The 15161-nt window shown below is 41.7% G+C and overlaps 1 long non-coding RNA gene across 1 annotated transcript; it reads right to left on the bottom strand.

Moving 5' to 3' along the window:
• Positions 1-11108: 11108 nt before the first annotated feature.
• On the bottom strand, positions 11109-15034 carry LOC108541215 (uncharacterized). Its single transcript, XR_001888907.1, has 3 exons — positions 14751-15034; positions 13381-13503; positions 11109-11330 (listed from the first exon to the last, which is right to left on the bottom strand). It is a non-coding gene; the product is annotated as an uncharacterized LOC108541215 (long non-coding RNA).
• Positions 15035-15161: the final 127 nt, after the last annotated feature.

Genomic DNA, 15161 nt, shown 5'->3' with positions numbered 1-15161 from the left:
TGGCAGTGTCACATACCAAAGCAGTGAGGGTAGGATTATGTTCTGGCTATGCCACCATTAGTGGTGAGGGTCTCACTTGGTATCTCATTTGCCCTCTCCAGACTGTTTTTCTACCTGTAAAATGGAGTGAAATAATTCCTGCAATGCCAAACTCATAAAGTCATTGACAAATGTATGTGAAATTGTCATATAAACTGTGAAAGCACAAAAAGCAAGGTATTGAGACTGGGGGTGTTGTTGTCTGCCTACCCAAAATTCTGACCCAATTAAGAACTAAGAGATGGGAAGTATCAGAATGCCAACTTCACTAATGGTAGCTGGACCTGGTCCCTTTGCTTGAACCAAGGGTTTCTGCTTCTTGTTGCTTTTGCTTTAAGCAGGGCCACTAGAAAATGTAGCAGGGGTAACAAAGGAAAGAAAAGGGGAAAACATGCTCCACCTGCAGGCAGAGAGGGCAAAGAAGCTGACCATACATAAGGAGTCACCAAGTCATCTTTCCCAGCACCCAGATAAGCTACTTCTCCAGCCATGAGGAAGAGCATTTGGGCCATAAGAAGGCTATTTCTGTTGACAGAAATTCCAATTTTTAAGACAAGAGTCAATAGATTGACTGTCCCAATCACTTTTCCCAACTTTTGCCATCTCCTACTATAGAGCCTACAGAAGCTTATGACTTGATTTCCTGAACTCCCTTGCAGCTAGAGACGGTCATGTGCAGCCACAAGTTAAAAAATTTACAAAGAGCTGGACTTGAGACATGAGATGGCTGAGCTGCAATCACTTGTGATCACAAAGGAAAGGGCATGAGAATTGCAAAGATATCAACTCGGACCTTACTGAGTCATTGAACTCACACCAATAACCACTTCTCAGATGTGCAACCTTGCAAATTGGCAAACCAAAAGTGCACAACTGATTCTCACCCTTTCTTTCACCTTCCTATTCAAGTTTATAGTAGTTCAAAAAATAAATGTAAATTTTAAGGGGTTTTCCTACAATTTTGAAAAAAAACTATTTGACATAATTTGAACTCTAAGTAGGGTTATTTTTTCTATCCAACTGTCACCAAAAGCTTTGTGGAATAAACGGATATTTATGTAGGATTCTTTGAGAGATGTTCAGACCATCATTTCTTCTCATTGAAAGGGCTCAAACTAGTCTTAGAAACTTCCCCATGAGGACGAAAAGATTCCATCATTAAAGAAATGTGGGAATTGTTGCATGTTTCAGTCATCTCTTGCTGTATAACAAACAACCGTATGACCTCTTCCCGTACCTGAAACCTGACCTTCCTCTGGGATTTTTACTTAAGGGAGCCAAAAACCCAGCTTTTATTTTAGCTTAAGTTGGTTAGACTTGGGTTTCCACCCCTCACCATTGTTTATAATTCTTAATGCCCTTCCTGTAATAGAATTATACATTCACACTGACATTCACGCACATCGACAGGACAATGTCTCACACGACAGTGAGTAGAGTATATTGGGGAATCCTACTGATACTGGCTTGGCCATATGACCTGCTTTGGCCAATGGAATGTGAGTGTAAATGACAACGTGCCAGTTTCCAGCAGAGACTTCCAGAGGCAATAGGTATTTTTGCTCACTGTCTTGCACTTCTGCCACTCACCGTGAGAAAACCAGGACCCAGGTAGTCACTGTTTCAAGGACATGAGACGCAAGGAGCAGAACTCAAACCTATTTTTTTATCAGTTAAAATTACAGTTATTCTTACGTTCCAGACCTTCTCTTGGTGGACCCGAAAGCTACACAAACAATTAAAAAACAACATCTCTGTATGCCCCAGGAAATATCAGCATCCGGTGTCTGATTCTTCTAAATCAAGCCTGATCATTTCATTGCTCATCATCGCAAATAATGTGCTTACAGCTTGGAGCATTTGTGCATTAACAAACTTAGAAAACATATATTAACCACCCACTATGTACCAGGCCATATTCTAGGCACAGGGGACAGAGAGTAAGGCATGAGCAGCCCCTGCCTTCATAGAGCTAACATTCCAGTGTGTGTGGACAGGAAGTAGGAAAGAAACAATAAACATATGAACAAATCAATATAAAATGTGTCAGTGATAAAGACTATACAGAAAAAATGAACAGCAGAAGAGAATAGAGAGTGGTTGATAAGCCAGAGAATGGTAACTTAAGGTGGTCATGAAAGTCCTTAATTCCGATGTGCAGCCATTTGAGCAAAGAATTGGAAGAAGCCAAGGAGAGAGCCACATGACTATGGAGAAAAGAGCATTCCAGGCAGAAGGAGCAGCCAGTGAAAGGGCTTAAGGAAAACCAAGGTCTTAGGATTGGAGTGAAGAGAGATGGAGGAAAACAACAGGAAGGTGGAGACAGGAGGCAGACCATTATAGCCCTGGAAAGCCATGGTAAAAACTTAAATTTGGTGATTGAAAATACTGGCCACTTGGATACATGCCTTTAAAAGATAGGACGTATGTCAGGCACCAAGGCTTACACCTGAAGTCTTAGCACTTTGGGAGGCCAAGATGGTAGTAGGGTATGTTGCCCAAGACCAGCCTGGGCAACATAGCAAGACCCCTAAAAAAATAAAAAATTAGCCAAGTATGGTGGTGCATACCTGTAGTCTCAACTGCTCAGGAGGCTGAGATGGGAGGATCCTCTGAGCCCAGGAGGTTGAGGCTGCAGTGAGCCATGATCACACCACTGCACTCCAACTTGGGCTACAGAGGGAGACCCCATCTAGTCCCAACTACTCAGCAGGCTGAGACGAGAGGATCCCCTGAGCCCAGGAGGTTGAGGCTGCAGTGAGCCACGATCACATCACTGCACTCCAGCTTGGGCTACAGAGGGAGACCCCATCTCTAAAAATAAAAATAAAAAATAAAAGCCAGAAGAGGGAAAGCTATGTTTGTTGTATAATTTTGCTTCCTGTGACTTACAGATGTGGAAGTGCCAGGAACTGTACCAGATGCCCTCTCTATGCTTCTCTTTAGTTTAAAAACACGTAACGTTTATTGAGTGCCAACCATAATCTGCATTTCTAGAAATCAAGACCCACTTTACATTCCAAATCAACAGTAAGGCAAGAGGAGAAGAGGTGTGTATTTAAACCTCTCTGACCTTTCCTTAGTTCAAGATGAAATTAATGCACGGTTTCACATGTGGAATGTGGAGATCATCCAAACAGCCCGTTAAATTCCATCACACACATAAGAACCAGTTTTCTATTCTACCTACCAGGTTAAAAATTCAACTTTTAATTTCCAAATGGTGGCCTATGCAATCATCTCAATTATCATCCTATTCAACTGCAGAGGCAATTTAAACTGTGGGTTGCTTCCCCATCAAACAGTCTATTTATAATATGTAATTCTGGCTTAGATTCCAAGGATAAATATTATTCTCCCAACAAATCCAAGTTAAAGTTAATTCACAAACAATAGTTTGAAAAGGAAATAAACTGTGTGCAGACAATATAATTGAACAACCAGGAAAACCAAGAGAATTAGCTTAAGAAATACTAGAATACGAGTTCTGTAAGATGGCTAAATATAAGATAAATATACAGAAATCAATAGCTACTCCATAAACCAACAGTGTAAAAAGATTCCACTCACGAAAGTGTATGTATGTATGAGTGTGTAGATGTGTGTGTCCAGAAATGATTTTACATGTCTGGGTTTTATATGTCATTTTTTGTCTGAATGTTCAAACAGTAGTCATTGTAGGATCTTCCTTCATATAAATATATGCACCAAAAAAAAAAAATTAGCTTTGCGTATAAGGCTTATGAGGTGCCTGACACTAGATTAAGTATTTTATAGGTATTTCCCCAAATAATTTTCTCAAACCCTGTAACAGAAATTTTATTTTCTGTGTTTTATAGATGTGGAAGCAGAACATTAGAGAACAGAACCTTAATTTTCCCTTGATGAGAAAGTCTATGAGAAGCCTTTAAAATTTAAAATCTGATTGTACCACTGCCCTGCTGAAAGCCCTTCACTGGCCTTTGTTTTTAAAATGGAACCAAATCTTTGCAAAGCATTGCCTGAAGATCCCTGCCTACCTCTCAAGGCTATTTCAAGCCACTCTTCTATCAAACTGTATGAACTGGAAATTAAACCCAGACTGTATCCAGACCCACGCAAGGTAAAAAGAGCCAACACTGTTGAAGTAGCATGTCTTTTCAAACTAGTTTATAGGGGAAATGCATTTCTCAGTTCAGCAGCAAGGGAGGAAAAATGGGTGACAATGGATTCTTCAAAAACAAGAAGGAGGAGGAAAGTTTGTATTTTCATGAAGCTCAAAAAGATAACACAACACAGAAGAAAATGCACACCATTCTCTGACGTGTGAATATCCATGCAAAAATCCTAAATAAAATATCAGCAAACAGAATCCAACAGCATTTATGTACCATGACCAAGTGGAATTTCTCCCAGTAATGCAGGAGTTACTCAAAGTGCACACTCTCTTAGTATAATTCACCATATGAATAGAGAAAAAAAGAAAAAGATAGAAATATCAGAATTTCAGATTCAACATTCATTCTTGTTTTAAAAGGAAAACATGTTTAAAAGTAAATACTTCCTTAACATGATAAAATAACACCATTTCACCCCTCAAACTGGCATATTACGTAACTGAGTGACATGATTTGGATATTTGTCCCCTCCAAATTTCATGGTGAAATGTGATCCCCAATACTGGAGGTGGAGCCTAGTAGAAGGTGTTGGATCATGGAGGTGGATCCCTCATGAATGGCTTGGTGCCCTCCTCATGGTAATGAGTGTGTTCTCACTCTGAGTTCATATGAGATTTGGTTGTTTAGAAAGAGCCTGACTCCTTGTTCCCTCTTACCATATACATCCTGGCTCCCACTTTGCCTTCTGTAAGCTTCCTGTGGCCTCACTAGAACTGGATGCCAGCACCATGCTTCCTGTACACCCTGCAGAACCATCAGCCAAAAGAGATCTCTTTTCTTTCTTTTTTTTTTTTTTCTTTCCAAGACAGAGTCTCGCTCTGTCACCTAGGCTGGAGTGCAGTACCGCGATCTTGGCTCACTGCAAGCTCCACCTCCCAGGTTCACGCCATTCTCCTGCCTCAGCCTCTTGAGCAGCTGGGACCACAGGTGTCCACCACCAAGACCGGCTAATTTTTTGTATTTTTAGTAGAGATGGGGTTTCACCGTGTTAGCCAGGATGGTCTCGATCTCCTGACCTTGTGATCCGAACGCCTCTGCCTCCCAAAGTGCTGGGATTACAGGCATGAGCTACCGCATCTGGCTGGGATCTCTTTTCTTTATAAATTACCCAGCCTCAAATATATCTTTAGAGTAATGCAAATGGACTAATACACTGTGAAACACTAGAAACTCTTTCATTGACATCCAGAGCAAGTCAACAATGTCTATTGTGATGCATGTTCTCTGATTCTCCTGTTTTCTTCATTTGCTTTATCATGTCTAGGGTGTTTGTTGGAGCTGCCCCATGGCTGCTAGCCCTGCTACCTTCATCCTCTCTTGTTGGGTTTACTCAGCCCTGCCACGCCTTGGAAATAGTCCCTTCTTGAAACTCTCTTCAGTCATCCCTGTTGAGACTTCCCTCTGTTTCCTGTCCTGAGCCTGACCAATATATCTATTGTTACCACTATTCCTTAACGTAGGTGAGCAGGCAGGATGATGAACTTAGGAGAAAGAAATTAAGAATAAAGGTTGTTCATTATGGAAGACAGTGTGATGATTCCTCAAGGATCTAGAACCAAAAATACCATTTAACTCAGCAATCCCATTACTGAGTATATACCCAAAGGATTATAAATCATTCTACTATAAAGACACATGCACACATACGTTTACTGCAGCACTATTTACAATAGCAAAGACTGGGAACCAACCCAAATGCCCATCAATGATAGACTGGATTAAGAAAACGTGGCACATATACACCATGGAATACTATGCAGCCATAAAAAAGAGGATCGAAAACTTCCTATTAGGTACTACCCTTGATAGGTGATTAAATAACCTGTATGCCAGACCCCCACAACACACAATTTACCCATGGAACCAACCTGCACACATACCCTCTGAACCTAAAATACCAGTTGGAAAGAAAAAAAAAAGACTATTGTAATAGAGGAGAGAGATTGCACTCAACCCTGACTACAGCAGGAGCATCTAAGAATTGGTAGCTAATGGACACGGTGAGGGAATCATTGGGTGAAAATTATTCAAACAGACTTACTTAGATACCAAGGCTAGGGGAATTCTTGCTGAGCTGGCTTGGCAGAATTCTTACTGAACCGGACTTGGCAGGCCAAGGACAAAAGGCCAAGGATAATGACCAGTCAAGAAGAGGGCTGGGGAAGTCCTACTAAAGTTTTGCCAAGGAGGGAGTTCTTGTTGGGTGATATGACTTGTAGAACTAAAAACCCCAGGCTCTCAGAACCAACTGAAAAACAAAACAAAACAAAACAAAACAAAAAACAAATAAGAAGATGTAAGATAACTGGCTAAGTAAGATAACTGACTAAAGGTATAACTTTAATGTACCAAAACCCATAGCTTTCTTACCTACTGGAGATCAGCAAACTATAGTCCATGGGCCAGCTGAGTCTAGCCTGCCACCAGTTTTTGTAAATAAACCATTGTTGAAACACAGCCACACTCATTTGCTTGTCCCATGGCTGTTTTTGCCCTACAACAGCAGAGTTGAGTACTTGCAAAAGAGACCGTAGGGGCCCCCAAAAGCCAAAATATTTGCCATCCGACCCTTTACAGAAAAAGTTTGCAAGTCACTGCTATTTATAAAAAATTAAGCTTAGTAGACAAAACAAAAAGAAAAAATGCATCTAAAATGGCATGCAACACACTGTTACTTATAAGCGGGAGGCAAACAATGGGCACACATGGACATAAATATGGAAATAGGAGATACTGGGAACTCCAAAAGGGACAACAGTGAGAAGCAGGGGTGAAGGTTGAAAACTTACTGGGTACAATGTTCAATATTTAGGTGATGGATACACTAGAAGCCCAGTCGCCACCACTACACGATATACCTACGTAAGAAACGTGCTTATACCCTCTAAATCTAAATTAAATTAAATTGCTTGCTATACAATGAGAACAGAGCTTAATTTCACATCAGGTTAACATGGTAAAAATCAAACAAAATGTGCCAAATTCTGATTGCAAAGCAGAGGTGGAGAATGTGAGCTATCTGAAAATGTGCAGGCATTTTGAGGAGGGGTTTGGACTCCAAGGGGATGTGGATCGAGCTGGAGTGGATGCACTGTGGGTCTTAAGGAGGCCAGGAGACCCCAGTTGATACTTGGGTAGCATTGACAATAAATGCACTGAAACAAGCACAATAGCAGACATGTGTGCCGACTGCCCTAGGCACAGAGCTAACAGATGCAGCATTGCTTGAAGCTGATTCACAGGCAGAGAAGAAAAGCCGGTTTTAGGCTGAGCCAAAGACTCAAGCCTGAAAAAGTGATGAGAAATGGCAAAACAAAAGACAGAGGCTCGACATTGCTGATACTCACGGAAGTGGATAGCTGCAGTCTTCTAGCCCAACTCAAAAGTGGCCCAAAATGGTCAGTCCTTTTTATTTGAGCCATTCTAGTCAGTGTGTGGTGATATCTTATTGTGGTTTTAATTTGCATTCCTTTGATGACTAGTAATATTGACCCTCTTTTTTATGTGCCTTACATTTTAAGCTAATTAACATTTTTTCTATTGTCTGGAAGAGTAATTTCCCAGTTGGAGTCCAAACTGAATGCTATTTTCCCCATGAGTCCAAATAATGGGTGTTACCTCTTTTCTTGTGGAACTCCAAAACCGTCCCCTTTCCATCGTTTTCTCCCAAAGTGTCCCAGTTCCGCTGTATTTCTACGTAAGTATTTATACATAGCCCTGTGCTAGCTTTGTTAAATGGGCCATAAACATGTGCTTGGGGGTTTCATTTAACATCTTCGCGATTGCAATTAAAATCCTTGTGGGAAAAATGGTATCTGAAGTTATCTTAAGGCATTGAACATGGCCCCATTCAGAAATGGTGGCCTTCCATTAGCATGGCATTGAGATAACGGTTGGGTGGTGGCTTTTACGCTGCGGTTCCTTAACGATGTTTTCCAGCTGAATGATATGATCAGGCAACATAAAAATGAAATGGTTCTTGCCCTCCTAATAGCAGAGTGAGTAATAGAATAACTAGAAGGATGATAAACCTCCGCGGAAGGAGGATGATTAAGGATGCTGATGGATGGATCAGCAGGAGAATAGAGATCCGTCTCTCACTGCGGGATGAAGGCAAACCTTTTTTTCATGACGTGAGCTCAAGCGTATAACATTCTGAAAAGCAAAAACTTACATCAATCAAAGGCTGCGTGCAACGCTTCGGAGACACGGAGGGCAGGTTTTTTTTTTTTTTTCTTTCTCTATGGGACAACTTCACTTGCTTGTTTGTTTTTAAATTTATGTACTAATCTATTGATATATTTATCTCTTGTATCTAATATTTATTTATTTATTTATATTTATTTATTTTGGAGACAGGGTCTTGCTTTGTCACCCAGGCTGGAGTGCAGTGGCACAATCACACAGCCTTGACCTCCTGGGCTGGAGTGATCCTCCCTCCTCAACCTCCTGGGTAGCTGGGACTACAGGTGTGCATCTCCATGTCTGGCTAATTTTTTGTGTTTTTTTAATAGAGACGGGGTCTTGCTATGTTGCCTAGGATCATCTTGAACATGTGGCCTCAAGTGATCCTCCTGTCTCGTCCTCCCAAAGTGCTGGAATTATAGGCATGAGTTACCGCGCCTGGCCTGTTTATTTACTTAAAATGCATGAATAGAACAAGTTACTTTTACAGATTGGAATAAAATAGAGAATCAATTACTTCTCCAGCTGGGGGTAAAAGAGAATAAAATAGAGAATGAATTACTTCTCCAGCTGCGGGACATCCCTAATATTTTAATTTTTCTAACTGACCACCCCTTGTACTTATTTTAACGAGTCCAATATCCTCCCTATTCAGAGCTCCAACCTCTCTGAAGATTATACGTGAAGGTGAACCCCAGGGTAAGACTTTAAGCTCTGTATTGACTTTCAAATACAGGCAAAGAGAGAATTAATGATTTGGAAACTAGCTCACCCGGTGGCTTGGAACAGCTTTTGTTCACTGCTGAGCATCCTGCCTGCCTGCAGTGTGGGCCCCCACCGCCACTGTAGCCTCTGCCTTCTGTTCAGCGATGGTTTCCAGTGCTGGTCTAACCAGCCTTTCTTCACTTAACCCTGGGGCCTGGTGTTGAGGCTCTGCCCCTGGTTCAGCCGTCCTCATGGTGACATGATTCCTTCCTAGCCTTGGTGTCTGTTTCCCAAAACTCACAATCCCAGTGCATCTGGGAGGTACTAGCATCACCACCACCATTATCATCATCGTCACCAGAGGAGGGATTGCTCTTCATTTCTCTCTTCCCAAAATGCTTCTGGTCCTCTTGACAAATTTGCCCATATCCTCCCCACGTCCTTCTAATATCTTTGCCAGGTCAAGGATATCAGAAGGGGCAGAACCTACCTGCCAGGCCACAAGGGTCCCATTATTTCCCCCAGAGGATATTGGGCACCTGTGAGCCTGAAACCTGCCCACCTAGGACTTCAGGGAAGAGACTAAGTGGTTCTTCTCTATAAATCTTTTTGTGTCTGCCCGGCCAGAGCAACAAACTCAGATTCTCTTACAGAAACATCCTAAGGAACAACTTACCAGGGACTCTGGTATGAAAGTAGTGCCTGTTTGTTACAGTTGATTTAAGAAATATAGATAAACAATGAGAGAAAATAAAGCCACTCATTCACACATTATTCTGCCATGTGGAGGCAGCCAGTGCCAACTTTTGTTATGTACACACACACACATGCTTTCCATGTACACACGCACACACACACACATACACGCATGACTGTATTATTTGTATTGTATTGTAACTTTTTTCCCACTTAATATATTATTCTCAAATTTATTAAAGATATCTATTGAAGACAGGACATGGTGGTTCGTGCCTGTAACCCCAGTGCTTTGGGAGGCCAAGGCAGAAGGATTGCTTGAGGCCAGGAGTTTAAGACCAGCCTTGGCAACAAGGTGAGACCCCCCATCTCTATAAAAAAATTTTAAAAATTACCTGGGAGTGGTGGTGTGAGCCTGGAGCCCCAGCTACTTGGGTGGCTGAGGCAGGAGTATCACTTGAGCCCAGGAATTCAAGGCTGCAGTGAGCTATGATTGCACCGCGCTACTCCAGCTGAGACAACAGAGCAGGACCTTGTCTCTTAAAAAAAAAAAAGAAAGATATCTATGGAGTGACTACAACGTGTCAGGTGCCGCTCTATGCACTGGGCTACAGCCTGTTGGCCAGGCTGGTCTTGAACTCCTGACCACAAGTGATCCACCCGCCTCGGCACCTCAAAGCTCAGGTTTTACAGGCATGAGCCACCGCGCCTGGCCTGCTTTTCCATTCAGGTAGTTATGTGGTCATATTTGTATGCAGTGTTAGATTTTGTTTTATTTATTAAAAAATTTGTCAAGAACATTGACTTAAAAATAGGAATATTAAAAAGCATAATTTTATTTTATGTATTTTATTTTATTTTTTAAGTTCCCGGGTACATGTGCAGGATGTGCAGGTTTGTTACCTAGGTAAACGTGTGCAGTGGTGGTTTGCTGCACCTGTCAACCCATCTTCTAGGTATGAAGCCCAGCATGCATAAGCTCTTTTTCTTAATGCTCCTGCCTGCCTCCGCCCTCCCTTGACAGGCTCTAGTGTATGTTGTTCCCCTCCCTGTGTCCATGTGTTCTCATAAATACATGATTTTTAATCATTATCTAATATTTTACTAGGTAAATGAACTGGCGTTGTAATTAACACTATCATTTCCTTATTGTTGGATGTTCTGGTTGTTTTTAATATTGTACCCTTATAAATAATGCGGCCATAAAATCCTTCATCACAGCGATCTTCGTCTTATCTCTGAATATTTTATTGGACAAATTCCTGGGAGTGAGGTGACTGACACAAAGCAAATGAATTTTTCTTTCATAATGGCTGAAGGCTCGAATATATGGAAGAGAAGTTATTGATACCTTCGCATGAGGATATTTGATTTGTTCAACCAGTTGTTAACGGATGACTTGCTGTTGAGGTCATGATTCCATAATTTTAGAATTATTATCCAGTTGGTGGCAATTCCTCAGATTGAAATCAGAATACTTCGGAGGTAACATAGAGCATCTTGCATTATGTGTTGGACTTAAACTCTTTAGGAATGCCCAGTTTACAGCTAAAAGACATACAAGTAGAATCAACGTAAAAATATATAGAAGAGACTTAAGAGCATTGTGCGGACCGTACTTGTATCTGACTCAACAAACAATTGCTAATAACGATAATGTATTACATTTATAGGACAACTAGAAATTTTAAAAGGGGCTGAATTTTTATAATATTAAGGCATTCTCAATGACTTTTTATATGTGATGTTGAAAGATGAATCCTTATTTGAAAACACTGAAGAAAAAATGAGGCTGGGCGCAGTGGCTCACGCCTGTAATCCCAGCACTTTGGGAGGCTGAGATGGGTGGATCATTTGAGGTCAGGAGTTCGAGAGCAGCCTGGCCAACATGTTGAAACCCCGTCTCCACTAGAAATACAAGAAATTAGCCAGGTGTGGTAGTGCACGCCTGTAATCCCAGTTACTTGGGAGGTTGAGGCAGAAGAATAGCTTGAACTGAGGAGGCAGAGGTTGCAGTGAGCCAAGATCATGCCACTGCACTCCAGCCTGGGCGACAGAGCAAGACTCCGTCTTAAAAATAAATAAATAAATAAATAAATGATATGATATGATGTCTGAAATTTTCTTCCAGGTTATTTGGGGGGTGGTTGATGGGAAGCATTGGCCTTGGGTTGATGGTAGTTGGGGCTGGGGTCTGGGTACATAGAGACTCATTTATATCAGAGGTCAGCAAACCGTGGCTGAATGGCCAGATCTAGCCCACTGCCTGTTTTCGTAAGTAAAGTTGTATCCGAATACAGCCATGCCTATTTGTTTGTGTATTTTCTCTGGCTGGTTTTTCCACACAACAATAGAGTGGAATTGTTGCAACAGAAACTATCTGGCCCACAAAGCCTAAAATATTTAGTATCTGGCCCCTTACAGAAAGAATTTGCCAATCCTTGACTTATACTATCCTACCTACTTCTGCTTATGTTCAAAATCACTCATAATACAATATTTTTAAAACAACGTAAAAAAGATCTCTGTGGTTCCTACAACTACTACCATAGAGTACTGTTCATCTACAAACACTATCTCAAACACATTAAATCACAGCTGGAATATCTGTGGGGATATTCTTTTATAAACATTTATTATTATTATTATTATTATTTTATTTTATTTTTTTTTTAAAGACAGAGTTTCACTCCTATTGCCCAGGCTGGAGTGCAGTGGTGCAACCTGGACTCACTGCAAACTCCACCTCCCGGGTTCAAGTGATTTTCCTGCCTCAGCCTCTTGAATAGCTGGGAATACAGGCATGCACCACCACACCCAGCTAATTTTGTATTTTTAGTAGAGACAGGGTTTCACTGTGTTGGCCAGGCTGGTCTTGAATTCCTGACCTCAGATGATCCACCTGCCTTGACCTCCCGCAGTGCTGGGATTATAGGCATGTGCCACCGTGCTTGGGCAAAATTTATTATTCTATATAGGTGATAGATACATGCATGGTACAAGATTCTCAGAACATGCTCTGGAAAGTAAGCCTCTGCCTTGCCTCTGACTCTCATCTGTGTAGTTTCTTTCCCTGGAGGTTCTGTTTTTATTCTTCCAGGGATAATCTCTGCATGTACAAAGATAATATAAATGTCTAGTAGCTTTTTCTCCCCCATAAAAATGACCACATACTATTATATATTTCCCTTTTCTCAGTTAATAATATGTATTGGAGATCTTTCCAGGTAGGTTTATAATCATTCTTAAATGTGTGTATGTGTGTATATATATATACACATACACACGATGTAATTATATATGTGTATATATATACACACATGTATAATACACACACTCTATGTAAAAACAGACTTTTTATTTGTGGTTTATTGGAAGAATTACAGGGACACAGGGGCAACAGCCATGAAACTGAACCCTGGAGAGAGTGCATTGGTTGGAAGTAGAGGGTAGGGTGGGAATATTTCAATATGCTTCCAAAGAGCAAGGACAGAAAGAATTCAGCACGTTGGAGCTTGTTTATTATTTTAAGGTCCATTCTCTTCTTTAAAACAGCAAAGAAAGACAAAGATCAATTAGCAAATCCTGTTTGCTCTACCTTCGAAATGTCTTAGAATCTGAGCACTTCTCCCTGCTCTCCAACCTGGCCGAAGACCTTGTCCCCTCTCAGCTGGCTGCCCTGACAGTCTCCACCGGGCTCCTGGCTGCTACTCTTTGCTTCCTGCAGTCATGGAGGAAGATATAAGGTGTTACCAGCTATGACACCCCAGAGGAGAGATGTCTGTTGAGGATGGATGGGGTTCAGGGAAGATGTTGGAGAGGAGTCCACATTTTAACTAGATCTTTAAAGATGAATAGGAGTTTTCCAGGTGAACTAGGACAAGAAGGAAGATTCCAGGCAGATGGAACAACATTTGTGAAGTCAAGGAGGTAAGGAAGAAAATGGTGAGCTCAGGGGAGTTCAGAAAGTTTGTGGTAGTTGCGTGTGTGTGTATGTGTATGTGTGTGTGTGTGTGTGAGAGAGAGAGCAGCCGTCGGGGAAAAACCTGGAAAAGATAAACAGAGATCAGTGAATGAAACTCCATGCCCACAAGCTTAGATTTTATGGAGTAGACCGGGGGCTGAATACTCAAATGCCTTCGGAGGTGACGTACATACGTCAGTGAATGAGGATGCCTGAACATAAGAGAAAACTTGTGTGGCACAAGTGTAGTGATAAAGGACAAGACATGCTTTGGCATGAGGAAACTAAAGTGCACAGTCATTATTCATCTGAGCCAGTGCTTGGTCCAGGGAAACCTGGGCTCAATAATTGCAGGTCTTAGGATTTTTAAAGAGAGGCTGAAAATCTAGATTTCTATGAGAAAATTGCAAATGCAGAACTCTTGGCAACAATTTCAAGTAAAAAAAATATACTATGGTCACTACTGGGTAGATCAGACAAAGTATGTCTGTAGGTTGGAGTCACCCTAGGGGCCATGAGTTTGAGATGCCTGATGGGGATGGTGGGTGGTGGTTTATTTGTTGATCTGAGGGGTCTAGACTTGCTCATATGTACTCTTCGTTGCCACTCTATCCTTTCTCAGGCTGTGCCCTCTGTATTAGGGTTCTCCAGAGGGACAGACCTAATAGTATCTATGTATATATGACAGGGAGTTTATTAGGGAGAATTGGCTCACACAATCACAAGGCGAAGTCCTACGATGGGCTGTCTGCAAGCTGGGGAAGAAAGAAGCCAGTAGTGGCTCAGTCCAAGTCCAAAAGCCTCAAAAGCAGGGAAGCTGACAGTGCAGCTTTCAGTCTGTGGCTGAAGGCCTGAAAGCCTCTGGCAAACCACTGGTGTAAGTCCAAGAGTCCACAGGCCAAAGAACCTGGAGTCTGATGTGCAAGGGCAAGAGGAACAGGAGGAAGCATCCAGCATGGGAGAAAGATGGAAGCCTGAAGACTCAGTAAGTCAGCTTATCTCACCTTACTCCATTGCTTTTTTCTAGCCATGATGGCAGCCAATCGGATGGAGCCCACCTACATTGAGGGTGGGTCTTCCTCTCCCAGTCTAATGACTCAAATGTCAATCTCCTCTGGCAACACCCTCATGGGCATACCCAGAAACAATACCAGCTCTCTAGGTATCCTTCAGTCCAATCCAGTTGATACCTAATACTAACATCACGGCCTCTGCCTGTGTATATTTCAAGAATGATTTGAGATGCCCTTTACTCATGGAAACCACATGCTGGGTTAGATGCCCTTTCTCTCTGCTCTTAGACTATGAGGCTTGCCTGTATGTGAGCACTTAATGGTATTGCTCTATCATTATCTGCTCACAATCAGTCTCTCTTATGTAGTTGAGCTCTGTGAGGACAGAGCTTGTGCTTTACG

This window comes from Rhinopithecus bieti, unplaced genomic scaffold (genome assembly GCF_001698545.2).
Source record: "Rhinopithecus bieti isolate Rb0 unplaced genomic scaffold, ASM169854v2 scaffold_19459, whole genome shotgun sequence".
Lineage (NCBI taxonomy): Eukaryota > Metazoa > Chordata > Mammalia > Primates > Cercopithecidae > Rhinopithecus > Rhinopithecus bieti.
The sequence above is the reverse complement of the archived record's forward strand: the minus strand, read 5'-3'. Positions and strand labels throughout refer to the sequence as shown.